This window comes from Ranitomeya variabilis, chromosome 5 (assembly GCF_051348905.1).
Source record: "Ranitomeya variabilis isolate aRanVar5 chromosome 5, aRanVar5.hap1, whole genome shotgun sequence".
In the NCBI taxonomy this organism is placed as follows: Eukaryota; Metazoa; Chordata; class Amphibia; order Anura; family Dendrobatidae; genus Ranitomeya; species Ranitomeya variabilis.
In genome coordinates this window covers 441,777,395-441,800,540 of record NC_135236.1, presented here as the reverse complement: position 1 = coordinate 441,800,540, position 23,146 = coordinate 441,777,395, and the positions used below count along the sequence as shown (strand labels likewise).

Below are 23,146 nucleotides of genomic sequence, written 5' to 3'. Positions count from 1 at the left end.
CTTAACATTGTTAAAACACTGCGGGGCTGGGATTCAGGGCCTGGCGCAGCACATATGTTCGCCTCTCACACTCGGGTCCTTACACCCGCTTCAGACTGTGCGGCGTCATCTGATCCCTTATCGCATGCCACGGCCATGAAGCCGCACAGTCCGAAGAAGGCGGAAGGAGAGGAGGGACAGGCGAACTGATGCACTGATCCTGCCCATCAATCACACCCTCGCAGTCCCAATAAATAAGACACCGAGGGGCGTTGTGTGGGTCAGGGCGGCCGCAGAGGCGCAGGCAGCCAAACCATGATGCCAGAAGACGGGCAGCGCTACCAAGGGGGTTGCAGCGTGTCATTACAAAGGAAAGTCACACCACCGGGACGGTTAAATGGTCACACAGAGGACACATTGCAGACGTGTTTTCAGTTCCACATGTGCGAGGAGAATACGTTTCTGAGCCACCTTGCACACATGCAGCATTACCGCTGTACAAGGTGGCTGGATAACGTAAAAACGCCTGGGGGAGGGGGGACAGGTTCCCTTCAATTTCAGTTCTTGTGTCTGCGTGGCTTTTGCAGGACACGTTGCCGGCTGCACAGCAGGGGAACAGCTGGCGGTGCTGGACCCCACTGACACATTGGCTGGTGTTTTTCTCTGTGCAGCTAGCACATCTGGGCAAAAACTGGCGGTGTGTTAGAGCCCAGGGACAGCAGGAGGAGGAGCAGGAGGAGGAGGAGCAGGGGGAGGGGAGTGTAGGCCGAAGCCTGCACAGGCGGCAGCTTTGGGTGTGTTGTGTCTGCGTGACTTTTGCAGGACACGTTGCCGGCTACACAGCAGGGGAACAGCTGGCGGTGCTGGACCCCACTGACACATTGGCGAGGTGTTTGGCTCTGTGCAGCCAGCACTTCCGGACAGCAACTAGCGTTGTTGGAGCCCGGGCTCTGCAGGTGGAGCAGAGTGTAGGCCGAAGCCTAATTGAACCGATTTCAAAAGTCACCTTTAACCCCCCCTCAGGGGTTACAAAGTAGAAGAGCCACAGCTTATGCAGCAGCAGTGCTGCGCAAGTCAAAGGTTGCTCTTGTAATTTTTCTCCTTGCACACGCTGAATGGAACACGTATAACATTCAGCCCTTTAGACAGTCAAACTGTGTAATGGAGGCGAGAGTTCCCTTTGTAATGAGACGCAGCACAGGTGTCAAGAATCCCACCTTGGTGCTGGGTGCAGCCTCCCGAGCGTTGTTATTTGCTGTACAGGAGTCTGCGCTGTCGTGTTATCCCCTGGCCTAGCGCCGTTAGCGCTGCCCATCTTCTGGCATCATGTAATGTCGGCCGGTGCGGTTCGCGATGCCCATGAATCCCAGCCCCGCAGTGTCTTAACATTGTTAAAACACTGCGGGGCTGGGATTCAGGGCCTGGCGCAGCACATATGTTCGCCTCTCACACTCGGGTCCTTACACCCGCTTCAGACTGTGCGGCGTCATCTGATCCCTTATCGCATGCCACGGCCATGAAGCCGCACAGTCCGAAGAAGGCGGAAGGAGAGGAGGGACAGGCGAACTGATGCACTGATCCTGCCCATCAATCACACCCTCGCAGTCCCAATAAATAAGACACCGAGGGGCGTTGTGTGGGTCAGGGCGGCCGCAGAGGCGCAGGCAGCCAAACCATGATGCCAGAAGACGGGCAGCGCTACCAAGGGGGTTGCAGCGTGTCATTACAAAGGAAAGTCACACCACCGGGACGGTTAAATGGTCACACAGAGGACACATTGCAGACGTGTTTTCAGTTCCACATGTGCGAGGAGAATACGTTTCTGAGCCACCTTGCACACATGCAGCATTACCGCTGTACAAGGTGGCTGGATAACGTAAAAACGCCTGGGGGAGGGGGGACAGGTTCCCTTCAATTTCAGTTCTTGTGTCTGCGTGGCTTTTGCAGGACACGTTGCCGGCTGCACAGCAGGGGAACAGCTGGCGGTGCTGGACCCCACTGACACATTGGCTGGTGTTTTTCTCTGTGCAGCTAGCACATCTGGGCAAAAACTGGCGGTGTGTTAGAGCCCAGGGACAGCAGGAGGAGGAGCAGGAGGAGGAGGAGCAGGGGGAGGGGAGTGTAGGCCGAAGCCTGCACAGGCGGCAGCTTTGGGTGTGTTGTGTCTGCGTGACTTTTGCAGGACACGTTGCCGGCTACACAGCAGGGGAACAGCTGGCGGTGCTGGACCCCACTGACACATTGGCGAGGTGTTTGGCTCTGTGCAGCCAGCACTTCCGGACAGCAACTAGCGTTGTTGGAGCCCGGGCTCTGCAGGTGGAGCAGAGTGTAGGCCGAAGCCTAATTGAACCGATTTCAAAAGTCACCTTTAACCCCCCCTCAGGGGTTACAAAGTAGAAGAGCCACAGCTTATGCAGCAGCAGTGCTGCGCAAGTCAAAGGTTGCTCTTGTAATTTTTCTCCTTGCACACGCTGAATGGAACACGTATAACATTCAGCCCTTTAGACAGTCAAACTGTGTAATGGAGGCGAGAGTTCCCTTTGTAATGAGACGCAGCACAGGTGTCAAGAATCCCACCTTGGTGCTGGGTGCAGCCTCCCGAGCGTTGTTATTTGCTGTACAGGAGTCTGCGCTGTCGTGTTATCCCCTGGCCTAGCGCCGTTAGCGCTGCCCATCTTCTGGCATCATGTAATGTCGGCCGGTGCGGTTCGCGATGCCCATGAATCCCAGCCCCGCAGTGTCTTAACATTGTTAAAACACTGCGGGGCTGGGATTCAGGGCCTGGCGCAGCACATATGTTCGCCTCTCACACTCGGGTCCTTACACCCGCTTCAGACTGTGCGGCGTCATCTGATCCCTTATCGCATGCCACGGCCATGAAGCCGCACAGTCCGAAGAAGGCGGAAGGAGAGGAGGGACAGGCGAACTGATGCACTGATCCTGCCCATCAATCACACCCTCGCAGTCCCAATAAATAAGACACCGAGGGGCGTTGTGTGGGTCAGGGCGGCCGCAGAGGCGCAGGCAGCCAAACCATGATGCCAGAAGACGGGCAGCGCTACCAAGGGGGTTGCAGCGTGTCATTACAAAGGAAAGTCACACCACCGGGACGGTTAAATGGTCACACAGAGGACACATTGCAGACGTGTTTTCAGTTCCACATGTGCGAGGAGAATACGTTTCTGAGCCACCTTGCACACATGCAGCATTACCGCTGTACAAGGTGGCTGGATAACGTAAAAACGCCTGGGGGAGGGGGGACAGGTTCCCTTCAATTTCAGTTCTTGTGTCTGCGTGGCTTTTGCAGGACACGTTGCCGGCTGCACAGCAGGGGAACAGCTGGCGGTGCTGGACCCCACTGACACATTGGCTGGTGTTTTTCTCTGTGCAGCTAGCACATCTGGGCAAAAACTGGCGGTGTGTTAGAGCCCAGGGACAGCAGGAGGAGGAGCAGGAGGAGGAGGAGCAGGGGGAGGGGAGTGTAGGCCGAAGCCTGCACAGGCGGCAGCTTTGGGTGTGTTGTGTCTGCGTGACTTTTGCAGGACACGTTGCCGGCTACACAGCAGGGGAACAGCTGGCGGTGCTGGACCCCACTGACACATTGGCGAGGTGTTTGGCTCTGTGCAGCCAGCACTTCCGGACAGCAACTAGCGTTGTTGGAGCCCGGGCTCTGCAGGTGGAGCAGAGTGTAGGCCGAAGCCTAATTGAACCGATTTCAAAAGTCACCTTTAACCCCCCCTCAGGGGTTACAAAGTAGAAGAGCCACAGCTTATGCAGCAGCAGTGCTGCGCAAGTCAAAGGTTGCTCTTGTAATTTTTCTCCTTGCACACGCTGAATGGAACACGTATAACATTCAGCCCTTTAGACAGTCAAACTGTGTAATGGAGGCGAGAGTTCCCTTTGTAATGAGACGCAGCACAGGTGTCAAGAATCCCACCTTGGTGCTGGGTGCAGCCTCCCGAGCGTTGTTATTTGCTGTACAGGAGTCTGCGCTGTCGTGTTATCCCCTGGCCTAGCGCCGTTAGCGCTGCCCATCTTCTGGCATCATGTAATGTCGGCCGGTGCGGTTCGCGATGCCCATGAATCCCAGCCCCGCAGTGTCTTAACATTGTTAAAACACTGCGGGGCTGGGATTCAGGGCCTGGCGCAGCACATATGTTCGCCTCTCACACTCGGGTCCTTACACCCGCTTCAGACTGTGCGGCGTCATCTGATCCCTTATCGCATGCCACGGCCATGAAGCCGCACAGTCCGAAGAAGGCGGAAGGAGAGGAGGGACAGGCGAACTGATGCACTGATCCTGCCCATCAATCACACCCTCGCAGTCCCAATAAATAAGACACCGAGGGGCGTTGTGTGGGTCAGGGCGGCCGCAGAGGCGCAGGCAGCCAAACCATGATGCCAGAAGACGGGCAGCGCTACCAAGGGGGTTGCAGCGTGTCATTACAAAGGAAAGTCACACCACCGGGACGGTTAAATGGTCACACAGAGGACACATTGCAGACGTGTTTTCAGTTCCACATGTGCGAGGAGAATACGTTTCTGAGCCACCTTGCACACATGCAGCATTACCGCTGTACAAGGTGGCTGGATAACGTAAAAACGCCTGGGGGAGGGGGGACAGGTTCCCTTCAATTTCAGTTCTTGTGTCTGCGTGGCTTTTGCAGGACACGTTGCCGGCTGCACAGCAGGGGAACAGCTGGCGGTGCTGGACCCCACTGACACATTGGCTGGTGTTTTTCTCTGTGCAGCTAGCACATCTGGGCAAAAACTGGCGGTGTGTTAGAGCCCAGGGACAGCAGGAGGAGGAGCAGGAGGAGGAGGAGCAGGGGGAGGGGAGTGTAGGCCGAAGCCTGCACAGGCGGCAGCTTTGGGTGTGTTGTGTCTGCGTGACTTTTGCAGGACACGTTGCCGGCTACACAGCAGGGGAACAGCTGGCGGTGCTGGACCCCACTGACACATTGGCGAGGTGTTTGGCTCTGTGCAGCCAGCACTTCCGGACAGCAACTAGCGTTGTTGGAGCCCGGGCTCTGCAGGTGGAGCAGAGTGTAGGCCGAAGCCTAATTGAACCGATTTCAAAAGTCACCTTTAACCCCCCCTCAGGGGTTACAAAGTAGAAGAGCCACAGCTTATGCAGCAGCAGTGCTGCGCAAGTCAAAGGTTGCTCTTGTAATTTTTCTCCTTGCACACGCTGAATGGAACACGTATAACATTCAGCCCTTTAGACAGTCAAACTGTGTAATGGAGGCGAGAGTTCCCTTTGTAATGAGACGCAGCACAGGTGTCAAGAATCCCACCTTGGTGCTGGGTGCAGCCTCCCGAGCGTTGTTATTTGCTGTACAGGAGTCTGCGCTGTCGTGTTATCCCCTGGCCTAGCGCCGTTAGCGCTGCCCATCTTCTGGCATCATGTAATGTCGGCCGGTGCGGTTCGCGATGCCCATGAATCCCAGCCCCGCAGTGTCTTAACATTGTTAAAACACTGCGGGGCTGGGATTCAGGGCCTGGCGCAGCACATATGTTCGCCTCTCACACTCGGGTCCTTACACCCGCTTCAGACTGTGCGGCGTCATCTGATCCCTTATCGCATGCCACGGCCATGAAGCCGCACAGTCCGAAGAAGGCGGAAGGAGAGGAGGGACAGGCGAACTGATGCACTGATCCTGCCCATCAATCACACCCTCGCAGTCCCAATAAATAAGACACCGAGGGGCGTTGTGTGGGTCAGGGCGGCCACAGAGGCGCAGGCAGCCAAACCATGATGCCAGAAGACGGGCAGCGCTACCAAGGGGGTTGCAGCGTGTCATTACAAAGGAAAGTCACACCACCGGGACGGTTAAATGGTCACACAGAGGACACATTGCAGACGTGTTTTCAGTTCCACATGTGCGAGGAGAATACGTTTCTGAGCCACCTTGCACACATGCAGCATTACCGCTGTACAAGGTGGCTGGATAACGTAAAAACGCCTGGGGGAGGGGGGACAGGTTCCCTTCAATTTCAGTTCTTGTGTCTGCGTGGCTTTTGCAGGACACGTTGCCGGCTGCACAGCAGGGGAACAGCTGGCGGTGCTGGACCCCACTGACACATTGGCTGGTGTTTTTCTCTGTGCAGCTAGCACATCTGGGCAAAAACTGGCGGTGTGTTAGAGCCCAGGGACAGCAGGAGGAGGAGCAGGAGGAGGAGGAGCAGGGGGAGGGGAGTGTAGGCCGAAGCCTGCACAGGCGGCAGCTTTGGGTGTGTTGTGTCTGCGTGACTTTTGCAGGACACGTTGCCGGCTACACAGCAGGGGAACAGCTGGCGGTGCTGGACCCCACTGACACATTGGCGAGGTGTTTGGCTCTGTGCAGCCAGCACTTCCGGACAGCAACTAGCGTTGTTGGAGCCCGGGCTCTGCAGGTGGAGCAGAGTGTAGGCCGAAGCCTAATTGAACCGATTTCAAAAGTCACCTTTAACCCCCCCTCAGGGGTTACAAAGTAGAAGAGCCACAGCTTATGCAGCAGCAGTGCTGCGCAAGTCAAAGGTTGCTCTTGTAATTTTTCTCCTTGCACACGCTGAATGGAACACGTATAACATTCAGCCCTTTAGACAGTCAAACTGTGTAATGGAGGCGAGAGTTCCCTTTGTAATGAGACGCAGCACAGGTGTCAAGAATCCCACCTTGGTGCTGGGTGCAGCCTCCCGAGCGTTGTTATTTGCTGTACAGGAGTCTGCGCTGTCGTGTTATCCCCTGGCCTAGCGCCGTTAGCGCTGCCCATCTTCTGGCATCATGTAATGTCGGCCGGTGCGGTTCGCGATGCCCATGAATCCCAGCCCCGCAGTGTCTTAACATTGTTAAAACACTGCGGGGCTGGGATTCAGGGCCTGGCGCAGCACATATGTTCGCCTCTCACACTCGGGTCCTTACACCCGCTTCAGACTGTGCGGCGTCATCTGATCCCTTATCGCATGCCACGGCCATGAAGCCGCACAGTCCGAAGAAGGCGGAAGGAGAGGAGGGACAGGCGAACTGATGCACTGATCCTGCCCATCAATCACACCCTCGCAGTCCCAATAAATAAGACACCGAGGGGCGTTGTGTGGGTCAGGGCGGCCGCAGAGGCGCAGGCAGCCAAACCATGATGCCAGAAGACGGGCAGCGCTACCAAGGGGGTTGCAGCGTGTCATTACAAAGGAAAGTCACACCACCGGGACGGTTAAATGGTCACACAGAGGACACATTGCAGACGTGTTTTCAGTTCCACATGTGCGAGGAGAATACGTTTCTGAGCCACCTTGCACACATGCAGCATTACCGCTGTACAAGGTGGCTGGATAACGTAAAAACGCCTGGGGGAGGGGGGACAGGTTCCCTTCAATTTCAGTTCTTGTGTCTGCGTGGCTTTTGCAGGACACGTTGCCGGCTGCACAGCAGGGGAACAGCTGGCGGTGCTGGACCCCACTGACACATTGGCTGGTGTTTTTCTCTGTGCAGCTAGCACATCTGGGCAAAAACTGGCGGTGTGTTAGAGCCCAGGGACAGCAGGAGGAGGAGCAGGAGGAGGAGGAGCAGGGGGAGGGGAGTGTAGGCCGAAGCCTGCACAGGCGGCAGCTTTGGGTGTGTTGTGTCTGCGTGACTTTTGCAGGACACGTTGCCGGCTACACAGCAGGGGAACAGCTGGCGGTGCTGGACCCCACTGACACATTGGCGAGGTGTTTTTCTCTGTGCAGCTAGCAGTACCGGGCCCCAACTGGCGGTGTTGGAGCCCAGGGTCAGCAGGAGGAGCAGGGGGAGCGGAGTGTAGGCCGAAGCCTGCACTCGAGCAAGTTGAAAGGAAACCTTTAACCCCCCCCCCCCCAGGCGTTTGTAGCTGAAAGAGCCATTGTGTACAGCACTAATGCTGGAAAAGGTAAACTTAGCTCTTTTAATTATGGTCCTTGCACATGCGGAACCTAACAGTTATGAAATGTGTCCCCTCACAGCGTTAAACCGTCCGGTAGGTGGAACTTTCCTTTGTCGTGTGACGCAGCACAGCCATCATTTTTACCCCCTTGGCGCCGTGCGCCGCCTCCTCAGCGTTGTTTTAATCTGTCCCGGAGCCTGGGCTGTTAGGTTAGCCCTTGGCCATGCACACATTTTGCGCTGCCCGTCTTCTGACATCATTTGGTGTCAGGCTGGCTGCGCCTGTGCGGGTGCGCTGGCCGAGATCCCGCCTCGCAGTGTCGTCTAATGTAATCCCACCGCGGGCCTGTGATCCGTGCCCGTGCGCAGTGCATATCCTCTCCTCTCACTCCCCTCCCTACGGCTTTTTCAGACTGTGCGGTGTCACGGCCGTGGCATGCTATTAGGGACCAGCTGACATCGCACAGTCTGAAGAAGCCGTAGGGAGGGGAGTGAGAGGAGAGGATATGCACTGCGCACGGGCACGGATCACAGGCCCGCGGTGGGATTACATTAGACGACACTGCGAGGCGGGATCTCGACCAGCGCACCCGCACAGGCGCAGCCAGCCTGACACCAAATGAGGTCAGAAGACGGGCAGCGCAACATGTGTGCATGGCCAAGGGCTAACCTAACAGCGCAGGCTCCGGGACAGATTAAAACAACGCTGAGGAGGCGGCGCACGGCGCCAAGGGGGTAAAAATGATGGCTGTGCTGCGTCACACGACAAAGGAAAGTTCCACCTACCGGACGGTTTAACGCTGTGTGGGGACACATTTCATAAGTGTTTGGTTCAGCATGTGCAAGGAGCATCACGAAAAGAGGCACTTTTTCCCTTTGCATCATTACTGCTGCACAAGGTGGCTCCTTCAGTAACAAACGCCTGGGGGGGGGGGGGGTCAGGTTCCCTTACATTTAACTTGTTGTGCCTGCGTGGCGGTCGCAGTACACGTTGCCGTATACACAGCAGGGGAACAGCTGGCGGTGCTGAACCCCACTAACACATTGGCGAGGTGTTTGGCTCTGTGCGTACAGCACTTCTGGACGGCAACTGGCGGTGTTGGAGCCCAGGGGCAGGTGGAGGAGGAGGAGGTTGGAGGAGGTAGGAGGAGGTAGGAGGGATTGCCACACACACAGCAGGGGAACAGCTGACGTTACTGAACCCCAATAACAGAGGAGGGACTGTTGACTGTGCGTACAGCACTTCTGGACGGCAACTGGCGGTGTTGGAGCCCAGGGGCAGGTGGAGGAGGAGGAGGTTGGAGGAGGTAGGAGGAGGTAGGAGGGATTGCCACACACACAGCAGGGGAACAGCTGACGTTACTGAACCCCAATAACAGAGGAGGGACTGTTGACTGTGCGTACAGCACTTCTGGACGGCAACTGGCGGTGTTGGAGCCCAGGGACGGGTGGAGGAGGAGGAGGTTGGAGGAGGTAGGAGGGATTGCCACACACACAGCAGGGGAACAGCTGACGTTACTGAACCCCAATAACAGAGGAGGGACTGTTGACTGTGCGTACAGCACTTCTGGACGGCAACTGGCGGTGTTGGAGCCCAGGGGCAGGTGGAGGAGGAGGAGGTTGGAGGAGGTAGGAGGAGGTAGGAGGGATTGCCACACACACAGCAGGGGAACAGCTGACGTTACTGAACCCCAATAACAGAGGAGGGACTGTTGACTGTGCGTACAGCACTTCTGGACGGCAACTGGCGGTGTTGGAGCCCAGGGACGGGTGGAGGAGGAGGAGGTTGGAGGAGGTAGGAGGGATTGCCACACACACAGCAGGGGAACAGCTGACGTTACTGAACCCCAATAACAGAGGAGGGACTGTTGACTGTGCGTACAGCACTTCTGGACGGCAACTGGCGGTGTTGGAGCCCAGGGACGGTTGGAGGAGGAGGAGGTTGGAGGAGGTAGGAGGGATTGCCACACACACAGCAGGGGAACAGCTGACGTTACTGAACCCCAATAACAGAGGAGGGACTGTTGACTGTGCGTACAGCACTTCTGGACGGCAACTGGCGGTGTTGGAGCCCAGGGACAGGTGGAGGAGGAGGAGGTTGGAGGAGGTTGGAGGAGGTAGGAGGGATTGCCACACACACAGCAGGGGAACAGCTGACGTTACTGAACCCCAATAACAGAGGAGGGACTGTTGACTGTGCGTACAGCACTTCTGGACGGCAACTGGCGGTGTTGAAGCCCAGGGACGGGTGGAGGAGGAGGAGGTTGGAGGAGGTAGGAGGGATTGCCACACACACAGCAGGGGAACAGCTGACGTTACTGAACCCCAATAACAGAGGAGGGACTGTTGACTGTGCGTACAGCACTTCTGGACGGCAACTGGCGGTGTTGGAGCCCAGGGGCAGGTGGAGGAGGAGGAGGTTGGAGGAGGTAGGAGGAGGTAGGAGGGATTGCCACACACACAGCAGGGGAACAGCTGACGTTACTGAACCCCAATAACAGAGGAGGGACTGTTGACTGTGCGTACAGCACTTCTGGACGGCAACTGGCGGTGTTGGAGCCCAGGGACGGGTGGAGGAGGAGGAGGTTGGAGGAGGTAGGAGGGATTGCCACACACACAGCAGGGGAACAGCTGACGTTACTGAACCCCAATAACAGAGGAGGGACTGTTGACTGTGCGTACAGCACTTCTGGACGGCAACTGGCGGTGTTGGAGCCCAGGGGCAGGTGGAGGAGGAGGAGGTTGGAGGAGGTAGGAGGAGGTAGGAGGGATTGCCACACACACAGCAGGGGAACAGCTGACGTTACTGAACCCCAATAACAGAGGAGGGACTGTTGACTGTGCGTACAGCACTTCTGGACGGCAACTGGCGGTGTTGGAGCCCAGGGACGGGTGGAGGAGGAGGAGGTTGGAGGAGGTAGGAGGGATTGCCACACACACAGCAGGGGAACAGCTGACGTTACTGAACCCCAATAACAGAGGAGGGACTGTTGACTGTGCGTACAGCACTTCTGGACGGCAACTGGCGGTGTTGGAGCCCAGGGACGGTTGGAGGAGGAGGAGGTTGGAGGAGGTAGGAGGGATTGCCACACACACAGCAGGGGAACAGCTGACGTTACTGAACCCCAATAACAGAGGAGGGACTGTTGACTGTGCGTACAGCACTTCTGGACGGCAACTGGCGGTGTTGGAGCCCAGGGGCAGGTGGAGGAGGAGGAGGTTGGAGGAGGTAGGAGGAGGTAGGAGGGATTGCCACACACACAGCAGGGGAACAGCTGACGTTACTGAACCCCAATAACAGAGGAGGGACTGTTGACTGTGCGTACAGCACTTCTGGACGGCAACTGGCGGTGTTGGAGCCCAGGGACGGGTGGAGGAGGAGGAGGTTGGAGGAGGTAGGAGGGATTGCCACACACACAGCAGGGGAACAGCTGACGTTACTGAACCCCAATAACAGAGGAGGGACTGTTGACTGTGCGTACAGCACTTCTGGACGGCAACTGGCGGTGTTGGAGCCCAGGGACAGGTGGAAAAGCAGAGGAACACAATGTAGGCCGAAGCCTGAGAAAGTCGAAAGGGAACCTTTAACCCCCCCCCAAGGCGTTTGTAGCTGAAAGAGCCAGCTTGTGCAGCACAAAAGATGCAAAAGGAAAAGGTGGCTCTTTTCATCATGCTCCTTGCAAACACAGAACTAAACACTTATAAAATGTGTCCCCTGCAACCGTAAAACCGTCCCGGAGGTGGGACTTTCCTTCGTAATGTGACGCAGCCCAGCCGTCATTCCTACCCCCCCGGCGCCGCGCACCGGCTCCTCAGCGTTGTTTTATTCCGTCAAGGAGCCTGCGCTGTTATGTTATCCCGTGGCCAGGCACACTTAGCGCTGCCCGTCTTCTGGCATCATTTGGTGTCTGGATGGCTGCGCCTGTGCGGCCGCGCTGGCAGAGAGCCCGCCTCGCAGTGTCTTCTGATTTAATCCCACTGGGGGCCTGGGATCCATGGACATGCGCACTGCATATCTGAACCTCCACCTCTCACTCATCTCCCTATGGCTTCTTCAGACTGTGCGGTGTCACGGCCGTGGCATGCTGTTAGGGACCAGCTGACACCGAACAGTCTGAAGAAGCCATAGGGAAATGAGTGAGAGGTGGAGGTTCAGATATGCACTGCGCATGTCCATGGATCCCAGGCCCCCAGTGGGATTAAATCAGAAGACACTGCGAGGCGGGCTCTCTGCCAGCGCGGCCGCACAGGCGCAGCCATCCAGACACCAAATGATGCCAGAAGACGGGCAGCGCTAAGTGTGCCTGGCCACGGGATAACATAACAGCGCAGGCTCCAGGACGGAATAAAACAACGCTGAGGAGCCGGTGCGCGGCGCCGGGGGGGTAGGAATGACGGCTGGGCTGCGTCACATTACGAAGTAAAGTCCCACCTCCGGGACGGTTTTACGGTATCAGTGGACACATTTTATAAGTGTTAAGTTCTGCGTGTGCAAGGAGCTAAACAAAAATAGCTACCTTTTCCTTGGGCAGAATTACTGCTGCACAAGGTGGCTCTTTCAGTAACAAACGCCTTGGGGGGGGGGGGGACAGATTCCCTTACATTTCAGTTGTTGTGTCAGCGTGGCGGTCGCATGACACATTGCCGGCTACACAGCTGGGGATCAGCTGACATTACTGAAACCCAATAACACTGGGTCGTATGTTTTGACTGTGCAGACGGCACGTCTGAGCCTCAACTGGCGGTGTTGGAGCCCAGGAATTTAAGTTCAGGTGGTAGAAAGATGAACACAACAGGAGACCTGGATAACGTATACAGTGACCTAATTATTCAATCAGGAGGAGGAGTGGCAAATTCCGGCGAGATCCAGGCCTTGTTCATTTTCAGGAAAGTAAGCCGGTCAACGTTATCGGAGGATAGTCGCATGCGACGGTCAGTTAGTACACCACCTGCAGCACTAAAGACACGTTCCGATAATACACTGGCCGCAGGGCAAGACAGCACCTCCAATGCATACTGGCTTAGCTCTGGCCATGTATCCAGCTTTGAGACCCAAAACTTGAAAGGGGAAGAGCCGTCTGGGAGTACAGCAAGAGGGCAAGACATGTAGTCTGTCACCATCTGACGGAACCGTTGCCTCCTGCTGACTGGAGCCGTCTGTGATGGTGTAGACTTTTGTGGCGGGCACAGAAAACTGTGCCACAGTTCGGCCATACTGGTCTTGCCTTGGGCAGAGGCACTGCTTCTGCTCCCTCTTTGTGCAGAGCCTCCACCACGGCCTGGACGCACTGAGCTGCTTTGGAATGCACTAGCAGCACTTCTCTCAGTTGGAATGGAGAAGATGATGGAATTGACCAGTGTGTCTTGGTACTCCCGCATTTTTCGCTCCCGGTTCAACGGTGTGATGAGGCTTTCTACGTTGTCCCGGTAGCGAGGATCGAGGAGGGTGAACACCCAATAATCAGACATGTTGAGAATGTGGGCGATGCGGCGGTCGTTTCTCAGGCACTGCAGCATGTAATCCACCATGTGCTGCAGACTGCCAACTGCCCAAGAAACGCTGTCCCCTGCTGGAGGCGTGATCTCTGCCCGCTCGTCATCACCCCACCCTCGCTGTACACACTGAGTACTGGACAATTGTGTAACTCCCTCCTCTGGACGGATGTCTTCCTCCTCCATTGACTCCTCCTCATCCTCCTCACAAACGGTCCCCTGCCTACGCGTTTGTGAGGAACCACGTGGCGCTGACTGTCCAGAAGATGATGGAAATGGTGAATCCTCATCCTCCACCTCTTCCACAACATCATCCCTTAGCGCTTGCAGTGATTTTTCAAGCAGGCAGATAAGGGGGACAGTCATGCTGACTAGTGCATCATCTGCACTCGCCATCCGCGTGGAATAATCAAAGGGACGCAAAACCTGGCAGACGTCATTCATAGTGGCCCACTCTGTGGTTGTGAAGTCTGTACGGCGCTGACTGCGACTTTTTTGCGCCTGAAGCAGCTGGTACTCCATTACAGCTTGCTGCTGCTCACACAACCGCTCCAACATATGTAACGTGGAATTCCACCTGGTAGGTAGGTCACATATGATGCGATGTTCCGGCAGGCGGTGTCGGCGCTGCAGAGCCGCAATGCGCGCTTTTGCCGTGCTGGAACGCCGCAAGTGAGCACACTCTAGGCGGACCTTGTGCAGCAGTGCATCAAGATCCGGATAGTCCCTCAAAAAGCTCTGCACGACCAAATTGAGCACATGTGCCAGACATGGGATGTGAGTGAGGTTGCCGAGGCCCAGAGCTGCCACCAGATTTCGGCCATTATCACACACTACCATGCCTGGCTGGAGATTCGCTGGCACAAACCACACATCGCTCTCCTGCTTGATGGCATTCCAGAGCTCCTGCGCTGTGTGGCTACGATTCCCCAAGAAAATTAATTTCAAGACGGCCTGTTGACGTTTGGCCACGGCTGTGCTCATGTCGGTCGTAACAGGTACACGTTCATCACGGGTCCATGTGGAGGTGGACTGTGACGGCTCCTGCAGCGATGATTCTGAGGAACTGGTGTAAGAGGAGGAGTCAATGCGTACAGAATGGATTCCTGCAATCCTTGGAGTGGGCAGGACACGTCCTGCGCCACTCGCACGGTCTGTACCCGGCTCAACGACATTAACCCAATGGGCAGTGAGGGAAAGGTATCGCCCCTGTCCATGTTGACTGGTCCACGCATCGGTGGTGAGGTGGACCTTGCTACTGACGGCGTTCAGTAGCGCGTGTTTTATGTGTCCCTCCACATGCTTCTGCAGGGCAGGGACGGCTTGCCTGCTGAAGTAAAAGCGGCTGGGCACTTTGTACTGTGGGACTGCCAATGACATGAAGTCACGGAAGCTGTCAGTCTCCACCAGCCTGAATGACAGCATTTCCAGTGACAGAAGTTTGGCAATGCCTGCAGTCAGAGCCTGTGCTCGTGGGTGGTTTGACGAGAAAGGCCGCCTTTTCTCCCATGCCTGTACTACCGATGGCTGTAGACTGGGCTGGGAGTGTGTGGATGACTGGGAAAGTGGCGCTGCGGGTGGAATTACAGCGGGTCTCTGGACAACAGGGGCAGAGGTTCTTCCACGGCGATCCTGGGAGGACGCCGAACCAGCTGCGTGTGAGGTAGAGGAAGAGGCAACACGAGCTGAAGAGGTGGTAGCTGCCGCTGTTGGTTGGCCTACCTCTTCAGTGTGTTTTTCTAACTCCGCCGGGTGCCTGTTGCGCACATGTTTCCACATGTTGGAGGTATTGAGGTTGCTGACATTTCGACCTCTTTTGACTTTTTGATGACACACGTTGCATCTGACATAGCAAATGTCATCTGCAACTGTGTCAAAAAAGGACCAGGCACTGCAAGTCTTGGGAGCGCCCTTTTTGGCTTTTGGAAGAGACATGCTCCTAACGGGTGCCAAAGCGGAGGCTGCAGGATCCGCAGTCTTCCCCCTCCCTCTCCCTCTTTGGGCCGTACGGGGAATCTCTTCCTCAGAGCTGCTCCCACCACCTTCCTGTCCCTCACGCCAAGATGGGTCGAGGACCTCATCATCTACACTACCCTCTGCCCCCAACTGCTCCTCCTGGGTAGTCTCAGCAGCAGAGCACGCACCAGTAAGTGGCACCTGAGTGTCATCATCAGCTGATGCGGCCTGCGATGTGGTGACCGGAGCCACTGGCCCACCCGCCTCTTCAGAGGAAGACAGAAAAAGCTGTTGGGCATCACTGCACCCTGCCTCTTCTTCCATTTCTCCAATGCTGCTTGGCTGGCCCCCTGTTTCCAAGCCAAGAGATTCAGAGAACAGAAGTAGAGACGGCTCCTGTCCTGGGCTCTCTGTCTGCCTGGGCAATTTGGCAGGTGGTGAAGAGACAGATGGCTGCTCTCCAGTGCTCTGTGTCTGAGAGGATGTGGCACTAATGGAAGTTGATGCATTAGCTGCCATCCATCCGACAACAGCTTCAATTTGTTCTTCACGCAGCAGCGGTGTACGGCGCTCGGACACAAAGCTTCGCATGAACGACTGTTGCCTGGTGAAAGTGGGTGCTGATGAGTCACCGGTGCCCGCAGCAGGCACAGAATCCCCACGTCCCCTCCCTGCTCCGCGACGGCTCCCACGCCCCCGTGCCTTACTCACTGCCTTCTTCATCTTGGTTGACTGATAAAGATAAGCAGAAAAGTACTAACGGATTTGTGTGCTTATTCCTGAGCAACTCCTCCTAACAGGTATAAGAAGCACTAATTATCTAAAGTGTGGACTAGACACAAATATGAGCTAATGTGGCCTACAGAAATGTAAAGTGGTGTAACTGGTGTGTTTGGTGAACTTTATTATTTATTTATTTTTTGGGGGCTGAACTGACAACAGATAGAGCTGCAGTCACACGGAGACCGTGCAGACAGACGTAAACGGCGCTACAAGGCCCAAAAACCCTCCTCTACTTTATCCTATGTAGTGTTTTTCCACAAATTAGCTGGAGACGGGTGGAAAGACACTAATAGGATTTTTTTGAATAAATTAGCAGCAGACTACACTATTTTGAAAAAAAAGAAAATTGATTTGGCGGTATGACGCAGTGAAAAACCCTGAGCTGGAGACAACCAGGCTATAGCTGCTCACAGATTACAGGGCGAGCTGCAGTCACACGGAGACCGTGCAGACAGCCGTAAACGGCGCTGCAAGGCCCAAAAACCCTCCTCTACTTTATCCTATGTAGTGTTTTTCCACAAATTAGCTGGAGACGGGTGGAAAGACACTAATAGGATTTTTTTAAATTAATTAGCAGCAGACTACACTACTTTGAAAAAAAAGAAAATTGATTTGGCGGTATGACGCAGTGAAAAACCCTGAGCTGGAGACAACCAGGCTATAGCTGCTCACAGATTACAGGGCGAGCTGCAGTCACACGGAGACCGTGCAGACAGCCGTAAACGGCGCTGCAAGGCCCAAAAACCCTCCTCTACTTTATCCTATGTAGTGTTTTTCCACAAATTAGCTGGAGACGGGTGGAAAGACACTAATAGGATTTTTTTAAATTAATTAGCAGCAGACTACACTACTTTGAAAAAAAAGAAAATTGATTTGGCGGTATGACGCAGTGAAAAACCCTGAGCTGGAGACAACCAGGCTACAGCTGCTCACAGATTACAGGGCGAGCTGCAGTCACACGGAGACCGTGCAGACAGCCGTAAACGGCGCTGCAAGGCCCAAAAACCCTCCTCTACTTTATCCTATGTAGTGTTTTTCCACAAATTAGCTGGAGACGGGTGGAAAGACACTAATAGGATTTTTTTAAATTAATTAGCAGCAGACTACACTACTTTGAAAAAAAAGAAAATTGATTTGGCGGTATGACGCAGTGAAAAACCCTGAGCTGGAGACAACCAGGCTACAGCTGCTCACAGATTACAGGGCGAGCTGCAGTCACACGGAGACCGTGCAGACAGCCGTAAACGGCGCTGCAAGGCCCAAAAACCCTCCTCTACTTTATCCTATGTAGTGTTTTTCCACAAATTAGCTGGAGACGGGTGGAAAGACACTAATAGGATTTTTTTGAATAAATTAGCAGCAGACTACACTACTTGGGAAAAAAAAAAAAAAAAGGAACAGTATGAGGCAATGAACCACCCTCCCTGAACTGAATACAACCAACTATGGATGGCCTATGTGGCTGCACTCAGACTGGAGACTGGGCTGCACTCACACACACACACACACAGACCCTGCAGATCGCTGTGAAAACAGCGCTACAAGGCAAAAGCAAGGTGAATAGTAGGTGAACACAGCGGTTGCTAAATTAGCCTTTGGAAAGCACAAAGAAGCAAATCGCTATCTCTAAACTGTCCCTCAGTCAGCAAACAGCGTCCTGTCACTAACTGAATTCACAGCAGAGTGATCGCAAAATGGCGCCAGCGACTTTTAAACTGCATCATGACATCATTACACCAGCCAATCACAGCCTTGCCAGTAGTTTCATGCCCTCCATGCTAAACAGGATGTGCCCACACTTGGAATCAATCTCATTGGCTGAATTTCTGCTTTTTGAATCTTAGAACTTCCGATTCCGGTATCCGATACGCGGCAAGTATCGGAATCCCGGTATCGGAATTCCGATACCGCAAGTATCGGCCGATACCCGATACTTGCGGTATCGGAATGCTCAACACTACTCATTACAACATCATACAGCAGAGAGTTCCATAGTCTCACTGCTCTTACAGTAAAGCATCCGCGTCTGTTATTATGCTTAAACCTTCTTTCCTCCAGACGAAGAGGATGCCCCCTTGTCCCTGTCTCAGGTCTATGATTAAAAAGATCATCAGAAAGGTCTTTGTACTGTAATTAATACATTAAAATAAGATCACCCCTTAGTCTTCGTTTTTCCAAATTAAATAGCCCTAAGTGTAATAACCTATCTTGGTATTGCAGACCCCCCAGTCCTCTAATAACCTTGGTCGCTCTTCTCTGCACCCGCTCTAGTTCAGCTATGTCTTTCTTATACACCAAAGACCAGAATTGTGCGCAGTATTATAAGAGTGGTCGAACTAGTGACTTGTATAGAGGTAAAATGATGTTCTCCTCATGAGCATCTATGCCTCTTTTAATGCATCCCATTATTTTATTTGCCTTTGTAGCAGCTGCCTGACACTGGCCACTAAATGTGAGTTTGTCATCCACCCATACACCCAGTGACAGGTTCCCTTTAATAGGAATCCATATTGGATCCAAAAAAGTCAGCTCTTTTTAGTGAGAAAAGCTAAATGATCCTGATCACCAAAAAAGCTTGGCTACTCATTGCTACTTCATTTGTTCCTTCACTCCCAGTGGCTGGTATATATGCACATCTATTTCTACTCTTCTGTGCCTGGCTACCCACAAAAGTCATTTATGGAAGTCTGCTCTTTCATAGCTGTCTGCTAGACCTGGTGCTACTGCACTAAGCTGGTAGACAGCAATGAACCACATGTGGCTTCCAGCCATAAGTTGGAGACTCCTACTTTAAACAATAGATCAAGGAATATTAAGCAGATTCACAAAATGTTGTGATCTTGAGATATCACTAAAATAAACATAAAATGGTGCTCCTTGCATAGTCATCCACATGAAGGCAGTGACTGAATCTTCATTTATTATACCATCATACTGATCTCACAAAAGTTAAAAGGATAAGTGAAAATACAGTACTAACACCACTGACCAATTACTCCTTCCCCTGCTTGTTTTTTTTATCTAACTTGCCTGCGTTTATGATGCCTGTTTATGTTGTGCAACTGTGTTACAGGGAAATAATTATCCTCCCAAATTCATCAAAGATTTCTCTATATTTTTTTAATTCCAGGGGTGCACATATCATTGGTGCACCATGTGCTACTGCACAGGGGCCCAAGAGGTAAATTGGCCATTTTCAATCTCCACAGCAGGTAGAATTGCGCATTATGATGAGGTGCTAGACTGCAAAGGGCCCATATATTGTTCTTGCACAGTGGTTCCTTCTATGTGCATCCACCAGTGCTTCATTCATTTTACCCTCTAGCTACAAAATCTTTCCGGACAAGTGGCAGACATGCTACCACCCATATGTCTTAAGTTGGATTTCACACAGCATAGTTTTCAGATTTTGATACAGAATTGATGGGGAATTTGCAATGGTGAAATCTACAGCAAATGTGTATCAAAATTGATATGTAGGGCATGCATATTTTTCGGCATATTTTTCCATGGTGTCAAATTATGCTAAGTATGAATCCACCATTATAGAGGGATATTGGATTTTTAGTTTCTGTCAAATAACTAACGGTTTGCTGAAGGATATTTACTGATTTGTAATTTTCATGTTTCAATCTGCTGACTGATACTTTGCAAAAACTTTGCTATAAAGCTGCTTTAAGGGTTCTTTTGATCTCAGCCTTGAAATGAACTCAAATGTTGGAGGCTACAAGGAGACTGTTCAGCTCAAAGTATTTCTCCATAATACAGATTCTTAAAGGGCACCTGTCACCTCGTTTTTTCAGTATGAGATAAAAATACTGTTAAATAGGGCCTGAGCTGTGCATTACAACAGTGTATTTTGTGGACCCCGATTCCCCACCTATGCTGCCAAAATACGTTACCAAAGTAGCCGTTTTCGCCTGTCAATCAGGCTGGTCTGGTCAAAAGGGCGTGGTGTCTTCCCCCAGATCTTGCTTAGTTTTCCGTTGGTGGCGTAGTGGTTTGTGCATGCCCAAGGTCCCGAATCCACTGCACAGGGGAGTTAAAAGAGCGCGATGTGCACTATTTCATAGGTCAAAGGCGAACTCTGCTTCAGGAAAATGGCCGCCGCGATCTCCATCTGCGCACGCGCGGCATCCCGCGGCCATTTTCCTGAAGCCGCGGCCAGCAGAGCGCCGCTTCTGCGCACGCGCGGCCAAAGGAAGATGGCCACCCCCACCGATGACCTATGAAATAGTGCACATCGCGCTCTTTTAACTCCCCTGTGCAGTGGATTCGGGACCTTGGGCATGCACAAACCACTACGCCACCAACGGAAAACTAAGCAAGATCTGGGGGAAGACACCATGCCCTTTTGACCAGACCAGCCTGATTGACAGGCGAAAACGGCTACTTTGGTAACGTATTTTGGCAGCATAGGTGGGGAATCGGGGTCCACAAAATACACTGTTGTAATGCACAGCTCAGGCCCTATTTAACAGTATTTTTATCTCATACTGAAAAAACGAGGTGACAGGTGCCCTTTAACTGAAAAATGAACTGGAGTATAAATTGTTATGCATGCAAAATAGGAGTGTGTTTACACTGGTCACTAAACAGTCAAAAGCCAAGAGAGAGACAAAATGAACATATATCCTGCTGTAAGCAAATAAGTAAAAGCAATAGCGCATATAAATAACATTGGGTACTTAGTAAACACTGTTTTGATTAAAAAAGGGTATAAGCCATCTCTAGTATTAAAACCTTACCATGCATCAAATTGATGTCAGTGTGAAAAAAGGCTGAGCAGGACCGGGTCCCAGATGGATGCCCATCAAAGGGAAGCTATATAAAAGTTCTGTCCAGCTCAAAGAAAGGGAGTCTGCACCCTTACCTGCACTAAGTAAAAGAAACCGAAAAAAAGTTGTTAGTAAACACCTTATGTAATTTATATTCACTACTGCTTTTACTTATTTACTTACAGCAGGGTATATGATCATTTTGTTTCGGTTTTGTATTTTGTCCATATTACAGATGTAGCTTGATGGATGGACACTTATTCATTATATATATACAGGGTGTCCCATTTATATGGATACACCTAAATAAAATGGGAATGGTTGGTGATATCAACTTTCTGTTTGTGGCACATTAGTATGTGGGAGGGGGGAAACTTCTCATGATGGGTGATGACCATGGCGACCATTTTGAAGTCTGCCATTTTGGATCCAACTTTATTTTTTTCAATGGGAAGAGGGTCATGTGACACATCAAACTTATTGAGAATTTCAAAGAAAAACAATGGTGTGCTTTGTTTTAATTGTAACTTTATTCTTACCACCATTAATTTTCTTGTGAAATTCTCAATACCTTTGATGTGTCACATGACCCTCTTCCCATTGGAAAAAAATAAAGTTGAATCCAAAATGGCAGACTTCAAAATGGCCGCCATGGTCACTATCCATCTTGAAAAGTTCCCCCTCCCCTCCCATATACTAATGTGCCACAAACAGGAAGTTGATATCACCAACCATTCCCATTTTGTTTAGGTGTATCCATATAAATGGGACACCCTGCACAATATAAAAAGTAACCTTACTGAAGCTCCAACCTTAGGTGTTATTGTATTTTGTATGAAGAGTTTGTACTTAGTTATACTTAGACTAGCAGTCACCAGGATCACCACTTTCTGACCTTATGGAAGCCTTATGAAGCACCGCACCTTCTAGTGTTACCTTTCTTGGGATTTGGGGAAGCCAGAAAAAAATCCTCTTCATATACATCTCAGCTGCTGCAGAACCCTTTTTTAAAAAATATTATTCTGCTGTAGTTAAGGTATACATAATAAGACAAAGGGCAGCATTTTATCCCAACTGCTGCAGAGCCTCTGGAGAAGAAAGGGGAGACATATATTTCAGTGATGGCCTATATAAAGCTGTTATTTCTTGTAGAACAGTCACTGGATTTTAAAATAATAAGTATCCTGTAAGAGGAACAATTCCAAATATCACACTATGAAGTCAGTGTATCAGCATGACATATCACGAGTCTAGGATAGGTGCCATATCATGCTGCTCTAACGATGCCCACTCAATAATAGTTTTATAGAATTGTTATGCATTTTGATTTGGGTTGCAGGATCAGAGCACCTTGTACTCAACTATACTGAATAAATGGCAGGCCTGTGTGAAGAAATAAATGATTTTTGCTTTCTTAGCATGACGATATAATGAATCATGCATCATCTGTCTTAAAAGACAAGGAATAAAGAACAGTAACCAGAAATGGGCATCAAGGAACTCTGATTTGTAAACATTTGCTGATAATGCACATTAATTTGATAAATATCTCACTTTAAGACATAATTCTAACTATTTAGGCAGGGCTGACATAGTGTCATTGGCCTCCGCTTAGTGTATATACCAAGATAAGTTACAAAAGATAAGCAGCTTTTCAGGCTAGTTTGGGACTTCCTGCTCTCATGAGGCCAGCGACAGTTCTGTGCAAGCGAGTATAAGGTCATGACAGGCCTCATCATACTGGAAGTCCCGGCCTAGTGATTCAGCACTTGAAGTAATACTAACAATATGCGCCAAGGACAGGACAGGTGATAGTGAGGAACAGTGGGGCCGGAGAAGTGACCTGTAAGGTGAGTACAAGAATTTATTTATTTTTATTAACCTTTTAATTAACCTCTACAAATCAGCAAAATGGCCGTTATTTTGTTAATTTTGCGCGGAAGCAAATTACAAAAAATATGCATTTTGGCAAATGAGAACTTAAAATTTCTCTCAACTATATTCATTCATCTCTATAAAGTTACCAATATACATGTTAAAGGGAACCTATCACCCCGTTTTTTAAAGATTAGATAAAAATAGTGTGAAATAGGGGCAGAGCTGGGCTTTACATTACTGCCTCTTTGGTGCCTTTACACCCCCGTTAGGCTGCCGAAATACCTTAGTGAAGTGTCCGTTTTGACCTGTCACTCAAGCTGGTCAGGTCGGATGGGCGTGGTCACAGCGCTGTTTGTCCCCCAGGATACTGCTCATCATTACGTTGGTGGCGTAGTGGTGT

General features: G+C 51.9%; 1 protein-coding gene across 2 annotated transcripts in view; it reads right to left on the bottom strand.

Annotated features, from left to right (window-relative positions):
• TAFA2 (TAFA chemokine like family member 2) overlaps positions 1 to 23,146 on the bottom strand; it is a 504,871-nt gene that overhangs the window by 163,215 nt on the left and 318,510 nt on the right. The gene's annotated exons all lie outside the window — the stretch shown is intronic.